Consider the following 27,477-nt stretch of genomic DNA (forward strand, 5'->3'; position numbering starts at 1 on the left):
TATCATTTAGCGCCGTCAGGCCCTCCACGGAAACACTTGCCCTTACGGATGAGCAAAAGCTAGACGACAATTCCAAAGAGGTTTCTTGGGACGATGAGATGATTTCTGCAGTTTTGATGGATGCCTTTTCAAACGACAACGAAGATTTAGAGGGCACTTTAGTCGTCGATGGTAACAAAACCGTTTCTTTTTGAACTGCTTCCGCCTCTTCGTTTTCTGATTTTACTTTCTTCACACTCCTCACTATAGGCGTTTTTGTGCTCGATGACGTCCCGGTGTGAAACAAATTTCGTGAAGTTTGACTGGCTTTGTTCTGCTCTTTCTGACTCCTTGTAAAAGTGGCGAGCAAATCTCTCGCATTCTCCGCAGACAAATCAAACTGCGGCCTCAAAACCAGATCAGATGGTCCCAGAAGACTGTCTTTCCTTAATACAGGCTCTTCTGGGGCTTCAGTCGGTGCTGCTGTTGTCGCCGTAGTCTCGTTGGTGTCAACCACTTCTGAACTTGGTTTAACTACAGAATTTAGATAAATGTTTAGCACGCGCGCTGGCTTAGCGCCGCCTGATGACACGGGCGTTTCGTTCTTCTTTGAACTAATGACTCTCTGAATTTTTTGTTCGTGATGCGCTCCCATAACAGTTGCTGGCTCGCCAAGGGCAATGCTTAGAACCCGAGATTTGTGCTTATTTGTTCCATCTTCAGTGCTCTCTTCATGATTTACATCGTCATCGGTTGACGTCTCCTCGCTCACGCTTTCTGAGCCTTTGCCGCGGTTTTCGTGCAAGTCCTTTTCGTCCTGAGAGCCCCCAGGAGACGTAGTCACAAGGTCACTTTCCCTCGGCTTCTGATAATCTGGTCGAACGGTCAAGGGCAATTCATCTTGAGTGATGGGAACAAAGGAGCGAGACAGTGAGCTATCTTCCCTGTTTGGAGGAAGAGGTATTTTAGATGCACGTTGGCCAGCGTCGTGTTCATAATCGTGGTCGTACTCCTCGTCAAAGGAATCTACTGGTTCTAAATTGCTCTTCCGCTCTTTATTAGGTTCCGCTTTCTCCCTCTGTGCAAGAGTTTTGTTGTTTTCTTTAGAAGCTGGGTCAATGTATGCTTTCGAGCTTACTGACTGCCTCGGCGGCTGCAGGTCAATCGTCGCACTCGTTGTCGCAGGTTCTCGAGAATTTTCGCCGCTGTCGTCTTCGTAGTCCTTGTCAATAAGCACTCTGTCTCGCGCAGGCCGCCGCGTTCTGGACAAAGTGATTCTCTTCGTGAGCAGAGGCCGTCGCGATCCGCGGCGCGCCCCACTTCGTTGCTGCTGTGCTTGTTCGTCCGCAGACGCGCCGCTAGGATACCCGGAAGTTGTGTCGGTGTTTTTTGCTCGTACGCGAATCTTCCGGCGCCTCGGGGACGTCCTCGACGCCGGGTTGGCCTTTGAACTGTTCGTAGCCACGAAAATCATACTGACCCCTCCCGTTGTTCAGCACGAGAGGGGTCTTGACGTGGTTCTTCACCACGGACGACGTGTCTTGGCTCTGCGAAGTCTGCAAGGCAACAGACGCAGCGGTGGAGGACGACAGGCTGTCCCTACCGCTGAGCTGCCTAACGTTGTCTTCGTGTTCATGCGTAGATATAGATTCCTGAACGCCACTCTCCGGTAATGTCCCACTGGGTTCTAGCTCACGTTCATCTGCAGGCCTGGATAGTGGAGTGGCCACAGCTAACCTTTCGTGGTCGGCATTCGTGAAGGGCACAACTTCTTCAGGAGGCTTGCGTTGTGCACTATACACTTCACCTGCTTCGACTTCCTGAGATGCAAGGTCGCCGTCCTCAAGTGCAGGTGAGGGGCGAGGTTGAACCACTAGAGTAATGACTGCAGCTTTCTTCCTGGTCACATCTGGCTGACCCGGGAGCGAAGGAGCCAGCGGGGAGCCCGAGTGAAGCACTGACCCCAGCGGCTGTGAGAGCACGGGTTGTGATCCTCACGGTGGCCGAGAATGGCTGCTGCTGTGCTGGTCCATTGGCTACGCCGGATGCGACGAATGGGACGGCGGGCACGGCGCGAGTACCGATTCTGGGTCCGAGACTAGAGAATGGAAGTGGCTGCTGAGAGTGGTCCACTTGGCCGATGAAGCGCTGCGTCGGCACCGGAGGCCCGTCGGCGCCGAACGGTTGCACGTAACCCTGAGGAAAAGGCACCAGCGGCGGCACGCCGCTCTGGTAGCTCGGGTGGAAAAATCCAGCCGACAAATGGGCGGGCGGCTTGTTGTCGTAGTAGACCACGCTACCGTGTGGCGTGCCCAGTGCGACCTCGACTCGGGAGAGGGCGCCACCGTGAGCGATGGCGCTGGTGTAGCGCGAGGTCCGGCTGTTGGGAGGCGCCACCTGGGCGACGTCGTCCACCCGTATGTCTGCAGCACCCGTGCGAACGCTGTAACCGTACCAGAGCACACCGGGATGCTTGGGGCCCGTGGGAGCCAGGCCCGTGGGCGGCGGCGCCGCGAAAAGCAGCGCCTGCACAAGGACACGAATAAATACATCAGTCAAACATCTTCATTGCACGAATACAACTATTGTGTACAGAGGCTATAAAGCGAAAAAAAATTCACGACTCGCCTACACGACCCCTTGTTTGTGTGCTGCTGAGTCACTATCTGATGGTGACAATATGGAGATGTATTTGGTTTCGCAGGTTCTCACAGGGTAGTACGTTGTTGTAGTGGAAGAACAAAAATTATGATACAAGATTATAAACGTAGATGGCGCTTACTGCCAAAAAAAGAGGCCTTGTTTTTTTTAATTTAGTCACCAGTGAAGCAGTAAGACTCGTCGTATTGAAACTGACAATGCGTCCAGCGCACTCACGCATCCATTACCCAATATCCGCTCTCTTTCAAGGCTCTGTGAAATAGGCAAAATTTCTCGAATTTCGAAAGCACGAATATTCCTTACGCCCGGCATCACAATAGTCTTTTAGCAGTAATTTATCTAATCTTAAGAGCGACTTATGGCTTTAAAGGGCGACAGATGATTTAGAAAGTGTTAACGTCTCCTGCGTATGCGCTATGCCCAACCACACTCCAGTTATTCCAGCAATGCAATAATGGCGTTGCGGATGGTCTAGGCCACTTGCTCGCCGTGGTAAAATGAACAGTAATGAGGTCCTTTCTTAATTCAAAATATTTTTTGGAAATGCATTTTAGATAAAACAATATTTGCTGTTCACAAGATCATGACTTAAAAGAGTCCGTGAAATGTTTCTGCGTTATTTAGACTACGACTTGTACGTTATTTGGACTTCTACGTTATCGAGAGTTCTTTCTTTTAAGCGTATGATAGGTAGGAGTATCAAGTAAAAGAAATGCGCCAACTGAGCACTTTAAGCCGCAAACGCATATTGCGGCTCTACGTGGGCCCAACACATTGCGATCCCACTTAGTGCATTCTTTATCACTTAGCAGCATATACATATCGGTACATTTAGGTCTTGCCAATAAAGTGAAAAATTAGCTGCTCGACAGATATGGTAAAAGTGTCTATTTTCTCACAAACCATAATCAAATTAAATAGACAACGTCGCCATGATATTGCTACTGTTATGTCATTTGATTTATTTGCTACTTCGTCACCAATGAAGTGCAAATGCTCTGTTTGGCGAAATATATTTGCTGCCACCTAAAGATGTGTTTCTTCTTTTGATTTTCAGTTGATAAGCTCATCCTGAGCACATTTGTCTACTCCGCCTGTCCCCACCCCCCTCTTCTTACGTTAACATCGCCATTTGGAGCTTTGTGTATGTGGTGAATAAATAAACACTGAATAAAAAAGTTTAATTTTTATTTAGTATTTCGGTTTGATGCCTTCACAAGTGCGCTGAAATCATCTTTCTTTCCCAGCAACTCTCACCAGTGTGTACGTGATACTCACAAAGAGGCAGGTATGACCAGTAAGGGCATGTTGCAATCTTAGAAATGTCCGCCTACCTAATCATATCGCTCGATAAACACCGTAGAAGTATCTCCACATGGCTTGGCACCATTCGCATATGAGGCGTTGGCCGTCAAACTTATTTATACCAATTCAGGGCCTGACTGAAAATTAAGTATGTGAATTTCATACTGACTTAACACAACCTGACCAGTGACCTCAAAGGGATCACCTCACTTTGCCCGATCCCCGACAGGTGCACTGAAAGTCCAACATTTACATACTTTCCGGGTGATGGGAATGGTGTGGCCCTCCACTGTGCATTATCTTTAACTTTAAAGCGAGTCCACTTCCTCCAGGCGCACGAATACAATGAATACTCGCAGATTCTGGAACGTCAGCGCCGCCATCTGCTGTAAAGCGCGACAACCCGCTCCAGGAATGTATGTTCCATACCTTTGTTCAATATACCGCGCTAATCTATTGCTGTAGGTGATTAGAGAGGTTAGGTTGGAAACTTACTGTTGCATATTGGAACAAGGTATCACATTACAAAGCAGTAAAAGCAGGCAGACAACTCTATATTCGCTTTTAGCCACCCTCCGTCCTCCATATTTATCTGCACTACTCGCGGAATCGTGTAGCGTAATGATGACTCGTAAAGCGAACCATACAGCTGGTTACAGTGCCATTGTATAACCGCGGTGACTACGCGTGAAAGTTGTTCCATGCGGCATTGGTGGTGGTGTTAAGTAAATTGATTTAGATTTTAATGATGCAGCAGCCGGTTGCCGACTATAATGCTCAGGAACAAGATTAGTCTGCTCTTGAACAGATAAAGGTAGACCTACCAAAGTGGACACAGATGCACGATTTGCCAGTGTGGGTGATGTGGGTACGGGTGATTTGGAATTTTTGTTTGTAGAAGTATGTATGCATTTTCTAACGGGAATAAAGGTTCGTCTAGTAGTAAAAGTTCTGAATTTGTAGTGGTGTCTGATACGTGTAATGAGCAGTAACCATGTTCCGTCGTTTCATTTCATACTGTGGGGCAAGAAATTAACATGCTCAAAATTGTCAATGGCTCCTAATATTATATGGTCATTTTAGATGTACAGGCTATTTTGCAGTCAATATAAGTACATTATTGGTTAGTCTTGTGTGTCCAGTTGTAAGGTGACAATGAAATGGCAATTATTACCGCTGCAGCGGAACAGGAAGTTTCATTCGAGCGTCAAATATGCTCACGGCAAGAAATGTTTGTGCACACCACACCTCCCAAAAACATAACGAGAGCATGGAAGACAGCGTTGTCGCCCGCCGACTTCATCCGCCAAACTGGTGTGGAGTAGGTTATCAACCCGTTTCCGTTAATACCAGACGTGAAGCACGAATAATCGGGGAAGCTGCATTTCCTAGTTCAGGGTTTGCCGCAGCAACTCAATCACGATCGGTATCTATCTACGCGGGAACTCGGACGGACGTAAAGGCTTTAGTCCCGTTTACGGAAACACTTTCCTGGGGTATACAAGTGACATGTCGGGCGGAAGCCCGTCTTTCTGGCGCCCTAGTATTCACGTCCAGCGCCATTAGCGTTGTTGCCTTATCGATCCATCGAAAGATTCTTGGGACAACGGGTGAGAGAGAGAAAGCGAACACGTCGAACACATTTTTCGTTCTTTCCAGCCCCAACGCTAAGCTATTATTCTCCAAATTCGTTCGCGTGAGGAAGCGTAGAAATGCATGATCTTGCTTTGCTGTCCTTCTAATGACACTGCTGGTGCTCCACACAACAAAAAGACATCGTTCGACGGAAATTCCTTCATCGAACTGCGCTCGGTTAATGGAAAGAAACGCACTGCGCTGATGGCATTCCGCATTTGTAGGCCACGTGGTGCAAGACGGAGAAGGTGTCGTGCCTTGAATCGCAACGGTCGTAACTTTTCTCAAATACAACACTTCGTTTTGAAGATTCACCACACTAGATCTCGAATAGTCCGAAAGCGTAGCATTAAAAAAAAAAAACTTGTCGTGACCGCCTGCACTGCAAATCACTTTGCGCACTTCGAGTAATCAGTGGCAATTACAAACGTTAGAATTCTATTCGCGCTATGGCTTTAGCCTTGCAGTTCTGACGTCCTTGGCCCAAGGAGATGCGGGCCTTGGTAGCTGCGGCTTTTGTTGTGCTATATAGTAGGGTTCGATGGAGAAACTGCATCTACTTCTGTATGTATATATTTGTGTCCTCAATACGTGCTCTGCATTTGCGCCCGTTAAACGGTGTTATATCGTCTAGATAACCGCTCTTCAGAACTTGAGACATCACTTTGCGTTCCCAGGTTCACAAGACACTGCAGACTGTAAAGTACAGAAAGCTCAATTATACCCAAAATGTCGCTTCTTACGAAAATCTACATGTGGTCCCGTACATACAGCAATCACCCAAAACGGGTGAGAATTGAAATTAAAAAAAAGACAATAGGGCTTCGCGGGCCTTCTCTATCTTTCAGCATACCGGCACTTTGATTAGGTACTCCTTCCACGAGAAAGCCCCGATATCGCTTAGCCTTTTAGTAAACCATCTTTTAACAGGAGAGCACAGAGCCATTTTTTTTCACGTCAAGCGTCCAGGCAGGACGTGACAGACAGCAAAGCACTCGGAACACACGTCGTAGAGACGCAAACAAAGGCAAGCCTCCAATGCGTGCAAGCTCTCAACTGCGACAGGTCTGCACCGAGACACGGAGGAAGACGACTGCGGGCAGTGTGCCGAACTGCTTACAAGCTCGCAAAACACGCGGCAATAGAGCGACTGAGACAGGAAGTGAAAGTCGAGAGGCGGCATACGTCGGGTACCGCTCCTTGATCACCTCGTCTTTCCTACTTATTTTTTTTTTTTTCATTTGCTCCGTTTGCTTTCGTCGATGCAGATTAGCCCCATTTACCAGCGCGACGGCAGGACAAAGCGTCCGCTCTCCCTCCTGTATCGCTTGTATCGCGTTCTCGAAACGGCGCTGCTAGCTACGCGAAAGCGACAGAAAGCAAAAGTGGCTCGCGCAGTCACAACGCGGCAAGCGGGCATATGTGTGTGCTGCGCGCGACCGTCGCTATGCATTGATTACGCGCTGTCGCGCCGCGAAGAGCTGCTGCACCACCTAATGGGAGCGCGTTAGAGGGAGAGAGAGAGAGATTGTATTGATAGGAAAGACAGACCTGAGCTAGTGCGCGCTAGTCCGCTACTCTGGGGAGCGTGTTAGGTACGCTCTAACTCTTGTCCCAGATAAGCACTCACTTCGACGACACATAGGCAGTGTGGGCAGTGCGCAATTTTATTGAAACGGACCACGAAAAGCCGCCGCAGGACACAGCCTCCAGGTATAACGCCACACAAGCATATGCAAATAATGGCGCCGGTTGCCCCCTCGTCGACGCTAACTCCGCTATACGTCTACTATGCCGTTAAATGATTATTATTAAAACGCGGGCAGCCATATATGGAGTAGCCGATAACGTTACTCAGGCGCCTTAAAAGGCGCCTTAGAAAACAGGGCATGCTTTGTATGGCGCTAGAATGGTGTAGATGAGATTGGAATACATGCATTGTACAAATGATCACGTTGATCAAAATAGTCGAATTGCTTGCTCGCTGTGCAACATACTCAGTTCAGTCGCGCCTATGACGGGTATCTACCTCTAAGGAATGGAGCTGACAAATCACCACGAAACAAACCACTTGGGGGTTTTTATGCCTCGTGTATCGGCAGTATGAAGTGGCACGGAACGGCGTCGCTATTCGAATTCCTTTTAGAAAAAAAAAGACTTGTTTGTGACGTGAAGATTCTTAAAATTGTTCAGAGGGTGTCACTTGCTAAAACCTCATGTAACGAAAACGTGTTATAGCATTATCGCTTATATCTTTGCAACCGCACTACCCGCGTTTCTTACTTTCATAGCGTTGTGCAAAGAAAAAAAAAGCCATTACTCGACCATGCGTGTGAAGCGTGCACAGATGGCACCTGTGTAGGGCTGACCTATACTAATTATCACATTGTTAGTGCCTGGATAAGTTACATTGATTACCGCCTGTTTCTCGCCATTTACTGAGAGTTACGTTATTTTATGAAGGCGGGAAGGGAATTCATTTTCATGAGCCACGGGACCGCAATTTGTAGTTTTCGCAAGACAGTCAGTGCCATCAAAGTACGAATAACATGGCATTACAGTGAAGTTTCAACACAGAAATTTTCATGAACTTCGCGTTAATTATAGGGGAAAAATTTTTAATTGTACAAAACTGAAGGACCCACTCTGATGAGTGGGTCCTTCAGCAACTTGCTCAAGATCCAATGAACGATGGTGTCCTACAAAATTCTGTTCTTGCAATGGAACCGAAGCTCCCTAAAATGCCCTTCAGCGATGGAAGCTACGATTAACAATACTTAAGTTAAATGTGGGACCGCATTGCTGCCACCAAACTGATCGTAAAATAAGCGAAGGCAACAAAGTTAAGAAATCTATATAACGAAAGTCTGCATGTTTACCCCAGAGATAATATATTCGCACAAACCAGGGAATGATTGCGGCGTTGCTGCAGCGCGTAGGATACGACAGTTACGACAGTTGTGGCAATGCCGCGCAATCGGCGGATACCATCGTATAGTAAACACATAGTTCGGTAGTGTTATAGAGAACGGGAAAGGGCCCGAGGTCCTTTTTGCGGCAATGCCGCAAGCACAGTTAAAACTGGCGGCTAGGCTGCACTAGGAACGTAGTCGTAATCGCCGTTATGACACGACGAAACGGACAACGCACTCTGCCTTAACGAGAAGATAAAAGAACTAGGACATGCCCAATAGCGACAGCCTTGGTGGGCGAAAAAAAAGAAGAAAACGGACAAAAAAAGCGAAAATTGTTATATAGCCCCAGGCAGCTGCCTAGCGGCAACACGACTACAGTGATATTGAGTAACCCCGACCGATCAACGAACCTCGGTAATTAAAATTCCCTTACAGGAATTGCTCGCGCGCTGACGGACGATAGCGGGCGTGCAACCATCGCTGAGTGGCATGTTTGCTTGTCACCACAGGACGTTTCGATCAGTGCATGTCATTACTTGGATCCTCGTGCGACTTTCTGCAAGAAACATTGCGCGATGCTGCGGATATCTAATTTCGAAGATTGTAAACATCGCCAACAATTTTATTAATAGGAATATGTATTGCAATTCGCATACCTGTTGGTCAGGACACTCTCGGAAGCATGTCTAGGAACGTAAGCAGATCAGTACAGTTCAGGTCAGCGTTAAATACAGCAATTTCTCGTACAGCGCAGGGTTCTGTTCTTTCTGCTTTTATTCCATTTCTAGCTTTCTTCCCCCTTCTTTTGCGATACGTCGGCGAATTTTATATCCGGAGCTTCGCTAAGTTTTCTTGTCGGCCGCAAAACTAATTTTGGTAAAAGGTTACTCCTATCTGCATTAGTGTTATAAACAGATGCGTCATCGCTTAACTTTGGTGGCCGGCTGGAATTTGATCGAAAGAAGAAGAGCTATTTGTTCGTTTGCTTCTTTCCTTGTTCCTTTCTTTTTCAGTGAAACAAGTAAGCCTTCCACACTCACCTTCAGAATGTGCATCATAAGAAAAGGGAGTGTTATGCGAACTGGTGCTGAGAAAGGCTTTCTTCTTTTTACGAATAACGGCTTTCATTTCAACGTAACTGAGCAATTTACTAAGTACGCTAATAACTACCAGCCGACAGAGATAAACGTATTCTTCTGTTATTTCCACAACCAATCACGCATATCACTGGTAGGCTTACCTTCTGCCGAATTATAAGCTAGCAATTACGGAAGACCTTTCTCACTCTGTAACATTTTGGGAATATTGTCTCGCACATAACAGGTGCAGAAAGCCACAAAAGCACCACTAGGAGATTTAGCCTGCACATTTCTGTGACGACGGTTAAAACTGCCTTTCGTCGGGAATTAGTTTTAGTTTGAAGTTATCGCTTGTCCTATCGTTTTCTCTCAAGTCATCGCCTTCATTGCGATATGAAGACAAACATATGCATGCGTGTTTCAGTTCTTTTGCATCCTAACTTTTGACTTACGGCGGATCCAATACCTTACCTCCATTTAAGGTAGCGAACCGGACTCAGGTATATGCAAACACTCTGTCATTCAATATTGGGACGCGAATAAAGCAGTAGAGACGTAGCAATGTTTATCACTTTCTCTGTCTCTATCTCTGTCTATCTCTCACTTGAATTAGTTGTATTGTTGTAGTTAGCCATGCAGATTACAGCAATGGTAGAAAACTGTGGAAATACTGCGGCTATGGCTGCTGAAATAAATTGCCTGCATCCCAAGAATCGGCTTGACATATGCTAGACTCCTGTTTATCATGTGCACATTCTTGCTCCTTTAATAGCTATTTTACTCAGTCTTGCACGGCGATGTTCACAATGTGACTATTTCTTTTCCGCTTATCTTCCCACTTTGTACTCTTTCCTATTTTTAAATCTTTGCAAGACACCTCGGCCGTTGTGTCTTTTATTTAACTTTTTTATTGTTACACCTGTGATTTGTTCTGTTTCTAGTGCTGTACTCCATTCTTTGCCATTGTTTTGCTTTAGTCTTTGTGATATGTCATGTTCTTCTTTTTTACCTTTTTTCTTGTAATTTTTTCATCATCAATTTCTATTTTTCTTTCCCTTCCTTCCTGAACAGTAGGCAGGCATTGTGTTCCTTCCAGTGGCAGTTTCCAGCCTGCTTCTTACTTGCTTGTTCTCTTTTCCCGTGGTACGTTTTCAATAATAATGGTAATAATCTGCTTTAGAACCACCATTCCCAGTTATAAGATTGAGTGTCAAGATGTTTATTTGTGCATGGTCACAAACGCAGCGCGTGGAGCTCAAATATTAGGCATTTTCTACGTCGTTTAGGAACATATCAGGCCGAAAAGTTATTGGCAAATATTTGCGTAAGGGGAGTGTGACAAATCAAAATGGTTATAATTTTCCTCAACAGCTTGTTTCAAACCAGCTTTACGAAGAAGAGCTTTTCCCAGTGATCTCAATTTTCCCCTGCCCTACTTTGCAGAGTGCATCCTATGCCAGCATATTTCCTACTCCAATTACTATACTCACCCGTTTTCGAGCCTCGACTCCCTCTTACTTTTAGTTTCACGGGCGTCATTCTGTACAGTGCCCTTCGCTGCGAAATCACGTTTAAGAGCTGTGCACTACTCATCACACCTAATGCAACAATTCCTTAGAAGCTCCACTCCCGAGGAAACGCGCTTATCTATACTATTTCTGAGGGTGCCCAGTGAACTTCGTAAGAATCAGTGCACTGCTCCTAGGAACAAAATAGTGTTTGTCATAGTAGAGCAGGCTGAAAGAACACGGATGCTAACAAAAACACACACACCAACAAGCGCCACTACTAAGTCAACTCTGTTTAGAGCACAAACAATATTTACATTTATACAGTTCACCCATGAGCACTTTACAGCAAGAAGGCGCTAAAAAGCACGGGACTGGACGTGGTATACAATCACTGATAAGGCCGAAAGATAAAAAGATTAAAAATTTAGAAGCATACAAAAAAGAGACGTATTACTGACACATTCATTGCCGTATTTCTTAATACAAAGCCCATGTAGTCTCTTGCGGGGGTCACCTTGCTCCTGCCCACCTTTTTACATCCCTAAAAGACGGCTGACACACACAAAATTGATATAAGTTGCCAAGTGAGCGTGATCAGTCTTAAATAAATCTGGCGCACGCTCCCTCATTCTGTCACTCACGCATTCCCTTATGCTTCTTGTATACACAGCATTTCTTCTCTGAGCAAGTGCATTTTGTAGCGGCACTTAGTCTGTTTGAGTGTTTGTCTCGTGTCCCTATTGTCGCCGCACCGGCTATGCCATGACATCTAAGCACTAACTAGCTAAGAAGAAAGAATCTAGCCAGCTGAAACTAGCTAAAAAGAAAGAAGGAAGCACTAACTAAAAAGAAAGAATCAGGTAAAGGACCGTGCCGCGTGCAGCAGTACATGAACCCAAACACTTCTGCGACACAGCGCAGTTTGTTTGACACTCCGGCCCTGGCTGCGATATAAGCAACACTACGATTCCTGTGTAGGTCACCTAATTGCAGTCTTGTAAGCATCGTCTAGCAATATTCGCGTATGCCCTTTATAGCGTGGGCTATTGCCTCTGCGTGGTGCGTGACGGCGAGTCCATTGTGTTTCGATCTGATAACACGCTTAGCGGCGCCTCGCCGACAACACCCGCTTCGGTAGCCGGGCCTGACCCCAGCGATTGCAAAGCTTATTGGCACTTCTCGAAGAACCTGGCGGGTTAATCGCGGGCCTAACCCGTGTACGACGGCTAGGGCCAAGGCCACGGCATATGCACCCCTGCAGCGCTGTGGTTGCGTGCACCTATCGGTGTCAAAACCTTTAGGAATCCTGCTCACGGAATGGCGCGTACGAGAGCCTGGCGTTGCGTACGTAACATTACGTACGTGAGTGTACGATATCAGCCCGACACAATGGATGTACAGGGAAGCTGGCGTAGCAAACTGATATCTCCTCCTCGCGAACGAACACTGTTCGAACTTAACTAGGTCGGGAGGAGCAGAAACGAAAAGGCGACTTGAAGAACAAGTCCGGCATTGCACGTTTCATATTTATTTTTATTTATTTTTACCATTTAAACTAGTGTCTACCCGGGTTACTAGGGCGCAGCCGTAACCATAACCAAGTCGAGACAAAGGAGGCAGTAAGAAGAACTAGGTCGGTTGACGACTTTAGGAAGATAAATTAAGCACTGGTAGATGCGTTACAGGATAACAAATGTGATGACCGCAGCATGCAAAATGTACGGGATCTATTGATAAGTAAGGAATTTTCGCCACGACAGAAGTCAAGGTTATGTTTTATCCCTTTGGAGTACGCTTTACAGACTTCTTGCGAACGGTACTCATTTGCCGCAATTCTCATTTCAATATGCGTCTCTCATTATATAGCGGGCTGTACCGAAATAAGATCAATTCCGTCGTGAAAGGAGATATGTCGTTGGCCGTTCTTGCGTCAGTGCCACCGTTATTCCCGAACTTCGTTACAGTTGAATCCGCTCCACACAGCCAAACTCGCAAACGTTCCAAGTTCTTAGCAATGACTGCGTTTGTAACCTATTCCTTTGCTACAGTGTGAACTGTTATGCTGAATAAAAATATCGATTTCGACTTAACATTAGCCTTCTCACATACTGTATTTTGCTGCCCTACCCGTTTCCTCATACTTTCGTGCGAGACGGTATCCTGCCATTTCCTGCCTCATATATCCTTTCTGATTACCTGAAGGGCGCTGTGCTGAAAGTCTGTTTTATACGCGACACCTGATATAGCCCGACCATTTTAAGACTACTAGCATGCTCATTTATTTTCATCTATAGATAAGGGAAGCTAAGGCCAACTGATTGAAGAAAAATCATGCCATACCTTTTAAGCTACGAAAACCTAGTAATCTCGAAGCGTGAATGAAAAGTCTGTGCCACGCATTCCTCAGATCTTGTTGCCGAACAAACTATTCCGCCCTGCCATTAACCAACCTTACGAAAGATCGATAGAGAACGAGCGTGAATAACAATGGCTAGGCACAGGACACTGCCATCGTCTCCTTCTTTCAGTGCTATGTGAATATGATCGAAACAGAAAAGGCAAATGGCGAATATGTAGCGGTTGTATCCATATGCGCTGCGTATATTTATCCACTTACTCGCCCACTTTCTCACTTCCTCCTTCACGCGTATAGGTTACTAAAATAACAGAAAGGTACTGGACTGATGAAGGCGCTCTGTAGGCGTCGACAGGGATAATCGAGAAGCAATCACAAGAGTAGTGGGGGAGCTCAATGACTCCTCCATGACTTCCCTCGTTCTTTTGTTGCCAGAAATGAATATTACTTTCGGTTTTCACCCATACTCCAAACGGCGAACGCGTTTCCCGAAGTGTGAAGCGCTGCTACTACTGGTGCTATTTTTCTTTGTGGTTGTTTTCCTTGCTTTTTTTTTTCTGCCTCATTTCGTCTCGATGCAACTTGGCCCCGCGGCGAACAATGCGCAGTCAGCCGACGGTGACAAGGACGTAGGCAGCTTTGCCGGTTGTGTTTGTGCGTGTCCTCGATTTTTATAACGCGATTCTTTTGAAGCGGGCCCACTGACCGCATTTCTCGAACCAACGAAGGCGGCGTCGCCTTAATCGGACGCGCTGGCAGCGCACGCGATGAGCGTGGCTGCCGGTGGCCGCCGCGCGACGGAGGAGTCAACAAAACACTTTCTTCACGCATTGCCGACGACAGTGTGCGCGCCAGACTGTAGCGCACACACGTTGTAGTACACAACGACTGTGCGAGATGAACAGCGCGGGAGAATCCTTATTGTGCTGGCGCGAAGAGGACCCGGCCAGTGACCTTTAATTTATGGCGTTATGGTTCCGCACGACCGCCTCGGGTATAGGGTCATTTCGCTTCTCAGGAGCCACTGCTGCGGGACATGGCGTGTTATTAAACAATTTTCTCTCTCTCTCTCTCTCCCTCTCTTAGCAGCCGTCGGGCGTGTCGCAACGGGTGCTAAAAAGGGTGACTTCAGGCTGGATACGAAGCGTCATTCGTACAGTTGTAAGGAGAGTCTACAGCCTCGAGTCCGCGGTGTCTATTCTGGTGTCACTTTCAGGGAGCCCACCGGCGCCCAACGGTCATTTGTGAGCAAAAAAAAAAAATGCGGTCTTTTAATGAGAATATATGTTCCTTTGTGCCTCGCGCTGTTTCTTTGAGGCCCACTTGCGAGCTCCAAAGAAAAGCTTACTGCTGCTACATTAGCGAACTTTGACCACCGTTCACGGTATAATGATTCGTCGTTGTACAACTGCGACATTTCTTAATGGCTCACGTAGCCCAAAGTTAACTGGAGTCCAACACGAGGGATTCGTAACAGCAAGCTCCGAGATTGTTATTTTTCATATGAACTCACTCTTATAGGAAGCGTGCATTCTGAATGGCACGTGGAAGGTTGGACACTCAAATGTTTCAGATAGCGCAATTGAAATTCTGCTTACCCCAGAGCACACACTGCTACGCTGGTGGAACAACAAAATGCTTAGTGCGAAGAAACGGCCCTGCAGAACAAGCACTTTACAGTGGTTTCCCGTGTATGTGAACACCTCATTTGGTGTTTCTATGTACAGAACAAAAAATGCACCGACCAGACGAGTGGTCTTATTAACACCAGTCAATAACATGGAGAAGCGAAATATCCGTAGCATCTTCCCATTCACGTAGATCAGCTATAAGTGTTAGCCGTAGCAATTGCAATAAAAGTGAGTAAAATCAGTGCGTATAATAATAAGTACATTGTTCTGCTAGGCGTAACGTTAACAACGTCAGAAAGGGAAGCAGCAAAGTGTCTGTTCTTTCACGTCACTTGCATTGCTCCAAGCAGAACAATGCCTATCAAACCTAAACACAGACCAACCCAAGAACAAGTTCTATTATGCGAACTTCACTTCCATTCAACGAGACATGTTCAGTGCATGCGGGATAAGTTGTCCGGAATAATACCATTGTCAATTAGTGATATGGGAAGTAAAAAAAATAAAAAAATAATAAATCTAATTGAGCCATTTGTTCTGCATATATCGAGGATTACTTGTTCCCACATAATTGAAGTTACCTTCAAAGAACCAAAAGTTAACCTTACCTGAAAGTGCGTATTATGAAAAGCACTCGTAACGAACATATTTGAATAAGCAGTCTTGGTCGAAATTTACACAGACCCATACGGGTTCCACCCGCAAGGAAAGCCATGTTTATCTGTAACTTTTTTGATTCCTTGGGCCTGTGTTTAATCGAAGAAAGTGCACAAATTGCCGTTTTATTGCTGCTTTTTTTCTATATACTGACTGTTAGAGGCATTTACGAAATGCGCTTTATTGCGAGAACGTTTTCCAAATCACCTTGTATTAGCATCACTGAACCGAACAACTTATTTGCGTGCGGCGAAGCCGACATCACAATATTTCACAACACTTCCAATTCCTTCAAAATAGATACCTAATAGAACTAATTAAACTGAAGCATTACTTGTGCAACACAAGTACGCGAGAAAAGTAAAGGCTGTTCTGCCATTAAAGTATAAATAAAACAACGAGACAGCGAAAGCTAGCCAACAATGCAATGCCCCGCCCTTAAAGCCTTCAACGGCCTCTACCAAGGCAACCTCCAGAAGCTTGTTCTGAGAGGTCTTACATACCAAGGGTCGACGTAATTACACAAGTGGTCGACGTTTCTGCAGCCAGTGACATCAGTCACGCCGGTAGCAATTATCGTTTGTGAAGTAGCAAATACAAAGACGCAAGCAAGAACACATTGGCAGTGCGAATGACTGTGTAAACCTTTATTCGTTAAGCATTTGCCCAAATACTAGTATGATGGTGATTGCAGACCATATTTATTTGAAGAGAGGCTAACTGAAGTGTCGTGAACCAATGAGTGTCTACAACACTTGACGGAAACGTACCGAAAGATCAATGGCACCGAGATGACATGAGTGCCAAGGTAATGTGCTTGATTCTTTGTAATGTTGACCTCTGGTTTCAAATTCTCCATGTCTGTGAACTTACCGTAATGTCACTGTGGGAACTTCAGTGCGCCTCATCGTATTCGCCTTGATCATGGCTACACAAATAATTTTCCTTCCAACATACATTGTGAAAGCTTTCCAATTTGCGCGTGTGAAAAGGTGAATGAATACATAATGCCTGTGTTGCTTGATTCTCTACTTTATGTCTGACACCGGCACGAAGTACGCCGACAAGACTTCTGCATCTTTTCACTATACGTCACCTGCGGTTGCATTATGGTCCTAAAAAAGGGGCATTGTTTGCTTGCAGAAAAACTTTTCTATGGGAGGTCCTCGGAAATTTCTTCAAGAGAGAGAGTGCGAGGAGAGGAAAGGCAGGGAGGTCGACCAGACGAGCATTCGGTTTGCTACCCTAGACTAGGAGTAAGGGAAAGGGAAAATAGAAAGAGGAAAAGAAGGAGAGAGGGGGTACTAAGTACACGTGGGACGATGTACAAGGACACTATAAGCGGTCTCATAAACCGGTGCACTTCAAATACTGTACTAATGTACGAATCGCTTTTTGTACCAGTGACCGGTGTAGCCACGGTCAGAGTATCTTTGATTCAGAGAACGGTCTCAAGTACAGTCCGTTTAAAGTTGTCCTGAGAGAAAGACGTTGTATGTCGTGGCGAGGACAGGTACACAATAGGTGCTCGATGGTTTCTTCGTACCTACAGGAGTCGCACATCGGGCTTTCGGCCGTTCCCATACGATAGGAGTAAGCGTTCGTGAACACCACTCCCAACCACAAGCGGCACAACAAGGTTGTTTCGCTGCGGGAAAGGCTAGATGGCAGTTGTAGCCGTAGCAACGGGTCCAACTTATACAATCGACAGTTGAAGGAACTTGAACTCCAGAAAGCTTGTTACCTTTTGCGTGCAAGCAGACGAAGTTCCTTGGCAATTTCCGTCCTCAATAAAGGTATTGGACGCGTCTGGGTGTCTTGGTGGGCAGACCGTGCAGCCCTGTCAGCAATCTGGTTGCGGACGATGCCACAGTGAGCAGGAATCCACTGGATAGCTATGGCTATGCCCTGTTTTCAGAGCATGATGGTGTACTTCCCTGATGTTGGATATCATCTGTTCGTAATCTGTGTGATGTAAGGCAGACTTGATACTGTGAAAGGCTGCCTTAGAATCATAAAATATGACCCATTTCTGTGCCGGCTCTTCGGTGACGTAGGTCACAGCTGCATGGAGAGCTGCAAGTTCTGCCGACGTAGATGTAGTCATATGTGACAATTTGAATTTAACTGCAACCTGCTTGTCTGGAACGACGAATGCGGCATTTGAGCTGGTAGTTGAGGTCGAACCGTCGGTATATATATGTATGCAGTCATGATATAGTCTGGTGCAGTAATAGGAGCGTCAGTTGCTTGAGAGCCGGTGATGGATTATTGGCCTTACTTGGTGATTCCGGGCATAGTAAATTCACTTGAGGCTGTCGCAGACACCACAGGGGCGATGAAGGCTTCGCCGCCGGTGTATAAGATGACGGTATACACCCTTGATGGGCGCTAATCACTTTTGAAAAGGTCACTTGAGGTCTCTCGGCTGGTAGGGAAGCTAGGTGATGGTCGGGGAGCTTTGACAGATGACGAATGTGCGCTCTGAGGGAGTCGACAGCTACGTGTGTCTGGATCGTATGGTCTCTCGCGATGGCTATCGTTGCTCTTGTTGAGGTGCAAGTGTGCTCTTATAAGCTACATGTATTCATTTGTGTCCGCGACTAACATCTACTGTGCGCCAGATTAGAATCGGCGACGTGTTCGCCAGGCACTATGTACACCTCATAGGCTGCAGTGACATTTGTCCAATTTTGTAACGCTGTCAGGTGCCAGGAACACTTGTACACGCGTATTGAATTTGTCCTGCGTACGCGCGAGAACAACAGAAGCTGGTCTCTATAATTGCGCAACTTCATGAATGACCACTTTCTGATGACTTTGATTTGGACCCTAGGCCAGGCGCAAACAGCGCCGACCTGAAAGTAAGGGCAGCCCTAGCAGCTTTACAAGACGCCATTGGTCAGATGCCGCAACGTAGTTGACCTGCACATGCGCACCTCCTTCTCCTGTCGTTATATAATAAACATTCCTTTTCCCCCCCAGTACAGAGTAGCAGGCCAGAGCAAGCTGTAGCTCTGACCGACGAACATACCTCAAATCCTCTGTCTTCCGTTGAAATACAAGAGACATAGAATTTATATTCGCAGCAATGGTTCATGGGTTTTCCGAAGAATCAGCCACGATTGCGCGTTTTTTTAAGTCTTTCCACATATGTAGGATACTACATTAGCTTGCCATCCACCTGTGCCGCACATGTGCCTGGCTATTTCTTGCTAGAATTAAATAATTGGTAAAAGAAAACAATTAGGGTACCTGAACCTGTGCAGTCTGAACGCATTGTTGACTTGCGGGATAAGCAGATGTCACTGCTGCTTCCTGACTAACGATTGACTTGTCTGAAAATATGCATGCCCCCTGTACCGGCCTAGAACTAAATACAGGCAACTACGAGAGAACTGCATTTGGTTTGTTTTCTTGATATTACTCTGTGCTGCCGGGTGGATGAGAAGTTTTCTTGGTGTTCTGAAGTCTCAGTGATGGTCAATGAAAGCCACTACTAGCTTAGACGTCCCAAGATCCACGGCACATTTTTAAAATGTACATAATTAGGAGCTAGCATATCTACCCTCATGTACAGATTCCTGCTTGCTTAAGTAAATCCACTATTTCAGACTATATGCAAGGCGCCAAACTAAGAGCGACAAGTCGAATCACTGGAGCCGTCTTGTAAAACATAAAGTACAAATAAACTCCTTCGTTAAGCACAATACTATATTAGTGGTCAATAAAAGCTAATAAAAAGACATGACGGCGCTGTGCCCTCAAGGGCATACGGTCCATTTCCTCGTTAAGATATGACATCAGAAACGAGAGCGAAGTGAACGGACTGACAGCGTCGATCACTTTGCGAGTGTGCCACAAAGGCGATATACTGCTACCCCTCATTACAGCTGCACCTTTGTTACCACGCGATAAGCCCCTCCCCACAACGACGCGTAATTTGCATCTCATATGGCCACGACTGCCTTCCGGTCGACGCGCACTATCTGGTACGGTATATCGCGGCACGCACGTGCCAAACCCAAATGGCTGTGCCAATTTGCATTTTGTTTATGAAACGCGTTTACGCAGCCACAAGTAGACACCGCAGAAAACTAAACGAAAGCTGTATCATCTATTTAGGACAATAATAGTGTATACCAACGGAAGCACAGTTTCGCACAAACCCATTCGCCGCCAAAGGGACATAATATTCTTCGTATAGCCTTCGCACACAATATTTTTTTTTCTGTTTCTTCTTTGCTGGTTCCCCTCAGAACCGCAGTCGCGGCCATTAGTGCTAGGGACAGAGCCTGTGAAGGCGCGGTCCTAATTGGCAGGCAAATTGCGCACCGACCATCGAACTGGTCTCCAGTCACCTTATCGGTCTGTTGTGTTTCTGGCATGCCGAAAGAGAATGGTGTATGCGCCGTACGCGTTATGCAGGTCTCAGAGAACGATCGTTTTAGCGTTCGTCACGGTCAGTGTGATTGGAATGCGATTGGTCCCGAGGGTTACCGAACTTGATACAAAGGGTCCAGGGGCGATTGCTGAAAGGCGGAACCTAGTTTTCAGCTGTTGCCGCTTATTGCTACACAAATACACTTTTTCTTACGGCTAATATGATTGTGAATGTTTAGGCTTAGAGAGACGAAAAATTCTCTGAAGATTTTATGCTTAACAATAGCACACCCGAAAAGTCAAACGAAACACGTGAAGATGTTTGTATTTTATAAAGCTTTAGTTGCATCATGAAATTATTAACACGACCTGGGCACACATATTTAATAAAATTAGTTGTTGCACCTTAAGAGATGTATTTTATTCAGTTGTTTAACTTCGGAGTTATAGATTATGAGCTTTTTCGGGCTACTCTATAGCTGAGCCACGCACTGCAAAATTGCCGTACGGTAAATTTCTCGTGACGACTAAGCTATTCCTGTTCTATACTTATGGTGAGGTGAATTGAGGGCGAGGTATCTCTTTCCACAATCTTTAAGAGGTAATACTCTGCATTGACGAATGTCCCTAAACTGAAAAATGAAAATAAGCATTCTTAAGTACACTAGTTGAATCTCTCAGAAGCGGACGTAATATTTAACCCAGGATTACTAAAATAGTACTCACGACTGCTTACAGACACAGAGGAACGTAATGCTTAGCAATGCAAGCGGCGTTCTGTATAAATTGCGATCAACATGTACTACCACATTGCTACATATCAATCACGTTCACGGCTATCGTTCGGACTATTATTTTTCCAACGCTGTGCGGGACTTGTCCTGCAGTTCTCAATTTGCAATTCTGATATAGCCATGTACCTCGCAACGTCGGCGTGTTTGTCAATGCATACCCCAAGGAATGAAACGCTTCACAACCGACACGATAAAAAAATTGTCCCGGTTTTTAAAATATCGTATTTCCGAGATCACTGTAGGCGTTGCGTAGGCGTGTTTTAGGAGCGAGTGCAATAACACGGTGTCCAGTTTCGGAAAACCTTTGCGCGCATAGAAGCCCCTAAATAAGATCGGCCTGGCATGGTGGTGATTCCCGGTGAAAAATATCTTTCAGCAGGAACGAATCTTCGCTTAGGCGACCACACACGTGGCGCTAAGGCCGGGAAAACCACAAAACGGGACCAGAACCAACTTCTATAAATGTTCTCACGTGCAGCCGGTTTGCCGCGCGTGTTTATGTCCTTTATTTTTTGGCCCTACGCTGCAGCGTATATACCCTCAGAGTTCGAATAGAAACGATTTCCTCATTTCCCCCTCTGGACTGCGTTAATATGAATGAGAGTTTTTTTTTTTTGAGTGCCGCACGCGAAAAGAACACCGAAGCTATTTTTCTAGGTGACAGAAAAAATATCTAAGGGTCAGAATTCATAAACATTTCATAAAACTCAGTAGATTAGACATCAAGGGTGGACCAAACAAAAGAGATGAATAAGCAGCCTCCTTTTCCATAAGCTCGGCAGATTACCTGCATCGTTATATAGAAGCTAAGCTATGCCCTTTGCGTGTCCCATTTTATTGTACGCTCTGGAATAAGGAACAACTGAAACGACAATATTTCCAACCGTAAAATGTGCAACGCGTTCGCCCTAATCGCACATGTTTGAACTAAACTTAAGCTACACTAATTTTCCGAGGACACTGTGTCAGCGCAGCAGGCATCAAGAATCAATAAGAACACCGCCAAAGAGCAATTCTAATTACGCCTAATTAGAATTCAGTGAATCTTAAGTTGTCATCCTGAGGGAAGGCCGTCAACCGAGAAGTCCCTGGGATCACCGCAGGTGAAGTGTGAGTAAATTCCTTATATATGCGTAAAAATCTGTCACCGAACAAGCGTCACTGATTCCGTTGAAAGCGATTCATATCACGTGTAGACGGAGAGAGAGACAGAGAGAGCTCTTTAATAAATTCTGGAGAGGTTTGCTTGGCGGCGTGCCTATAGCACAATACTCCAGATGGATTTACAACGAAATATGAAATTACATCTCCAGTTGACGTCACAGATTCACAACGTAGACAAAGCATCCCATAATAGGCAACATACTAATTTAGGTATCTCATTGTGACCACTGTCTCAAAGAAGGCTGTTTTATGCACGTATAGAACACAGCGCGCACCGATCACGGATGTCAGCGGAAAAGAGCACAGGACAGCGTTTGTCCTGATTTCTTGTCGTTGCAAAGCCTTGTCGTGCCGTATATCAGACGCAAACGTCGCAAACCAGTTAGCGGCATGGAACATCCTCGTGAAGACGCCCTTCAGTTAGAGTACTGAAAGGAAAACGCGCCGCTTTGTAGGCTACCGATCTTTCTTTTACGGTGCAGGTATCGCATGCAAGGCAGCTACATTGACCGAGCCCGCGATCGCTACCTTATCGGGAAAGCGAGAACAGCTAAATTTATATGCGGAACGTGAACTGCGCGGACGACTGTGTCAGTGCTGCAAGCTTCTCGAGTAAACAGACAGGTTTTGTCTTGGCTACTGCTTTTCATTGACTTGCACGACTGTGCCAGTGCGGTCATTTTACGCGTCATTGCCAAGGCATGTATGCGTCACGAAGAGGTTTGTGTTCTTTTCCCCTCCGCGTGCAAGGTTTTGTAGCTAAGCAGAAAAGGGCGAGAGAATATTGTTTTTTGGCTTTTATTATATTGTCGTTCAGTACGTTGGCTCATGCAGTCCTGACGTTGTTTTATTCAAGTTTAAATTGTTAATTACACATTCTGGCTAGAGCAATCTGCTTGATCACCTTCAGCACCGGTTTCGGCGACGCAGCACTGGACATCAGCTAAAATCACGACTGTTCAGTGAATGAACGACGCATCTTTTTCTCCAAAACACATAACACGTTTTCTAAAACTATATTACTCTTGAAATAACTCTTCATGTGGTACGAAGTGCGTCGCGCGTAGTGTACCACATGAAGAGTTATTCGTACCACATGAAGAGCAGCTTTTCTTTTCCACCCTCCTACTGGAAGTCAAGGTAGCAGGAGGAAAAGGACTTGAAGCCGAAACCACCGTACATGGTCAGTCAAAGAGATATTCCAAGAATTCGTTAGATATCACGCATTGCCGGTGACAATATTTGATTTTTGCACATATGCGAGAGCGCGTCGGCATTTTCAGAAAAATTTACGCGGTTATTCTCTTTCCGACAACTTTCGACACGGTCGTTCATAAGTTGTCACGTTAAGTGCAAAGGAGGTGAACAAAAACTACGTAAGAACAAAAAAAATTCTGTTACTGGATTACGACATTAAATTACTATCCTATGAAAGCACATATGGTTCCATTCAGAGGCATGAGGCAAACTGTGAGGTATTACTGAGACTGAAATGAGCGCAATGCGGTTTTCTCTTTAGGTGTCACTTTTCAGTGTTCAACGGTTGTCGAAAGCTGTCGTAATTTGTTCCGCGTCATTTCTTGCGCAGCAGCAATTTTCTTTGTATACGTTCCAAAGCGAAAGCCGACAGTAAACAAAACGGAAGACGGCGAGACCGTTTCTTTCGATCTATGCTACGCTCACCGCTCACAGGTCACGTCAAGGCCGAGCTTTCAGCCGGGCCGTTTTTCGCGTCACAGAAAGAGAGGCGATCAATTTTCTAAACCGCGCCGCTGTTTGTCGGCCGTGGCCACGGTGCAGTTTTCTGATTGAAAAAAAAACGAACAAAACAAAACAAAAATACCCCTCGACAACGCCTGCCAGGACACCAAGCCCTGCGTGTTCAGCGCTCGCCTCCATTGGTTGTATCCCTTCCCCGTTCAGCGCACTGTTCGGTTAGGTTTGTTTGTGATTCTTCTCCTGGCTTTAAGGTCGCGGTCGGAACGGCGATGTTGAATAAACGATCACCGAGGAATGGTTGGTATGCCTAAAATTTCAAGGTCAACCAAGGCATACCTTTAGCAGGCAGCTTCTTGACAGCTTAAAGCAGCTTTTGCACTGACGTCACACACGTTGCGGAGCGTACCACTTATCGATTAATGATATGCACGCGTTTTACGTGTATCAGAAAGGAGTTGACTGATTTACATGCTTATACGTAAGCTTTGTCAATGTAAACGATTAAATGTAAACTTGTCAATGTAAACAATTATAATGTAAACTTTGTCAATGTAAACGATTATATGAAATGTGTAGCGAAAGAATGCGTAGGCACGCAGCAAAATGTGAACCGGACCCTTGCGGCGATATTGTAGCATAAACGGCATCACTATTCCCGGATTTTCTTGAGCGTGATTCCCTTGTTAAAGTGTCTCGTTTTATTATAATCTCTTTTCTGGTCATAGCACTCGCATAAAAACTGTGCACCGGTGACAACTATATCATATTTTGACATGAATTTAGGGGGACAACAGTCGCAAAAGTCTAAAATAAAATATTACAAACAAAGAGCATCCAGCATAGCAAACGGGTAGCTGAGCTATTACGGGCCACGGTCTATGCCATGTGTCATTTATACAATCACACTGCGTACAGGTAGAGACACCAACTTGCCAAAATTTAAGTTCATTTGTAAGTATTCCAAGTAACAGGCCTTGCGAATCTTGTTTGATCTGATGCCAAGATGTTTATTTAGGTAAACACAGAAGATGCTAATTGCGCCTTCTTCCGGCCTAATGTGAAGTTCTGTGAAAGCAGTCACTCAAATGCCGGCTGACAACAACACACAACTTCTTCGGGATTGCAAGACAGAATCTTGCAAAGATGCAAGCGGCATCTCAGCTATTCAGCTCGCACCAAACTGGTTAATAGCACCTTAGCATTAGACATATATACACGTGTCGAATTTGCTTACATGCGGTCATTTTCATTTTTAACCACGGCCATTCCGAGAATGTCTCAAGACTGGTTTGAATGCTCGAATATTCTAGATTCAGTATTCCGCCATACTGACCAATAAAAAAGGCGAAGAACCCTTTCTATTACACGTGTGTGCTCATCTAGCGGAATGCATAAATGAAATAAATTCAATTTAATTTACAATACAACTTCGGGACCACGCTTGCTAGGTGATGGCCGCCTATATGTGATTTGTTAAGAACGAGAAGAAAGTTACAGTCAAAAAAGCAAGAAGGAGCAACAAACGGCGCTTCAGTGTTTCATGTTATCGTTACAACATTGTGTACATTTCAAATGATTTCGATCATAAACCACAAAGTTTAATTATAGTCACGCTCCAACTCGTGTGTGTCTTTCGCGCAGTTTCCACTGTGAATCCTCAACTATACAAGATCCCCACCTTTTTAACTTATGCAAACCTAAAAGAAAGCAAAGTTTGACTACAGGGAAGGCCTAGACTCACCGCAAATAAGACGATCATCGCTGGCTGACTGCGGTCAGTGCCAGCCGGCAGGAACGTCGCAGCAGCGCGACGCCGTCAGCAAAGACTTCCAGGGACACCTGTGTCCGAGCGAGTGTAAGCCGGGCACCGCGCGCATCTTGTCGCGGGCGGGCCGCGTGGTTCAGACGTCGTCGTCCACTCTCGAGCTTGCGGCGAACAGCCCGCAGACTCGCACAGCTTCTGGCCGGTCACCGGCTCAACACAGGAACGATTCCTAGACCGCTAAGACGAAACGGGCACGATGTTTCACAGCAGCGGCTGGCGAGCGACAACCGCGACCAGGCAGCGGAGACAACCGCGCACGCGCGCACACAGGACGGTAGTGACGCTGGCAAGACAACCACGTTCGGTGCTGAGTGCGACAACAGCTGTAGGAGGCACACGAGAGGCTGCTGCGAACGGTCCGGCGCCAATTACCGGTACTGGCGCCTTCGGGGCTTTCGAAGCTGGGGACGTTCCGGGGAGAAAGCACGTCTTCTTCGGCATGCGCGGCACGCTCGCCGCCTCTCTTCTCGCCCTGTCCTCTTCTCTCTCGGTGGCTTTTCTTGTGCGCTCGAGATTCCGTCGCACGCGAAGTCCTCACGGCGAGACAGAAACACACACGACCGCCACAGACAGTGCAACTCCTTACCCTTTCACTCTTACCCGAAACCGTTCCGTGCACCCTGTACGCGCGCGCGTACGCAGTGAGCGTGCCGAGAGAGTTGGCGAGGGAAACCACTAGATGAAGAAAGAAATATCGCTGGAAAAAGAACCAGTTCTCTAGCTCGCCCTCTTCCTAACCCCCTTTCACTTGATTTTCAGAGGAGGTGGATGAACACGGCCAACTGCGCGGCGATGATCAGTGCGCCGGCGTCGGAGAGCGAACGTTACCGGCGGCAACGTATACGCGTGCCCGCGATGTGGGCCAGCGATAGATTCCACCGGCGCCACCTCCGAAAGTCTGATCTGTCCCGATGCCGACTTGCACGCGCGCGCGCGCCCGTGAGCGGGAGGACCTGCTCGCTTCCGAGCAGCTGGGACACCTCGGGCGAGGGTGTACCACGAGAAAAACCCACTCGCCGCTATGTCGTTCTCCTCGCCCGTTTCTAACCGCTGCGTGTCCGCGTCACCGAATAACGGTGAAATTTGTTCGCGGTACGACGTGTCCGAGTCGGAATCGCGCACGCTCTCTTCCTTCGTCTTCCGCTGCTGCTGGCCCATTCTTCCGGCCTGCTTGTTGTAGTGCGTGTCCTGCGTCGTGCTTTGCTTATTAACCGATGCACGCATCTGTTCGAGCTGACCGGGAGTCGTGCTAAGGCGGTTGACTCTCCGACGTGCCTTTCCCTTCCGCTTTTTTTTTTTTTTTCACTGATGGGGCGCTTTCTACAGCCTCCACCCCGGCGTGCCTGCGCGACACAGTGCTGCGTGGCACAGTTGGCGTGCTGCCTCTATAGCTGCTCTCACGGGCCGACATTCGTCCCGGTGTTGTCGTCCAGAGGCGAGACAACTTCATCTTGCTTTATTTTTGTCATCGACGTGAGCGTAGGACGCGTTGAATGCGCGTGACTGCGAGTGTCGTACATTCGTCGCTCGGGTGGATTGCCACTCGCACTCGATGGTCGACTCACACTCGATGGCGCACTGTCGACTTGGGCGCAGGTCGTCATCATGTGGCCACAGTTCACGCGGTGCGATGGCATTCAGCATCCATTGGCACGTGCAGGTATATACGCATGCTGGCTCAACACTCGCTGGCAGCTTCCAGCGTCGCTGGACGTGAACGAATCTACAGTCGACACATTGCGAGTGCTTCGCAGCTATAAGCGCTCCGGGATTTTCGTTCCGTTCCTGCACGGAGTAATGGCGGCTTTCAAGCAGTGTTGGGGCCTATGGGCTCTCTGCACTCTCGGTGTCTGTTTTCAAGAA

The 27,477-nt window shown here is 46.6% G+C and overlaps 1 pseudogene; it reads right to left on the reverse strand.

Annotated features, from left to right (window-relative positions):
* Window positions 1–1,331: 1,331 nt before the first annotated feature.
* LOC119445767 (uncharacterized) lies at window positions 1,332–26,139 on the reverse strand (annotated as a pseudogene).
* Between the last annotated feature and the right edge of the window lie 1,338 nt (window positions 26,140–27,477).

Source organism: Dermacentor silvarum, chromosome 3, assembly GCF_013339745.2.
Source record: "Dermacentor silvarum isolate Dsil-2018 chromosome 3, BIME_Dsil_1.4, whole genome shotgun sequence".
Classification (NCBI taxonomy): Eukaryota; Metazoa; Arthropoda; class Arachnida; order Ixodida; family Ixodidae; genus Dermacentor; species Dermacentor silvarum.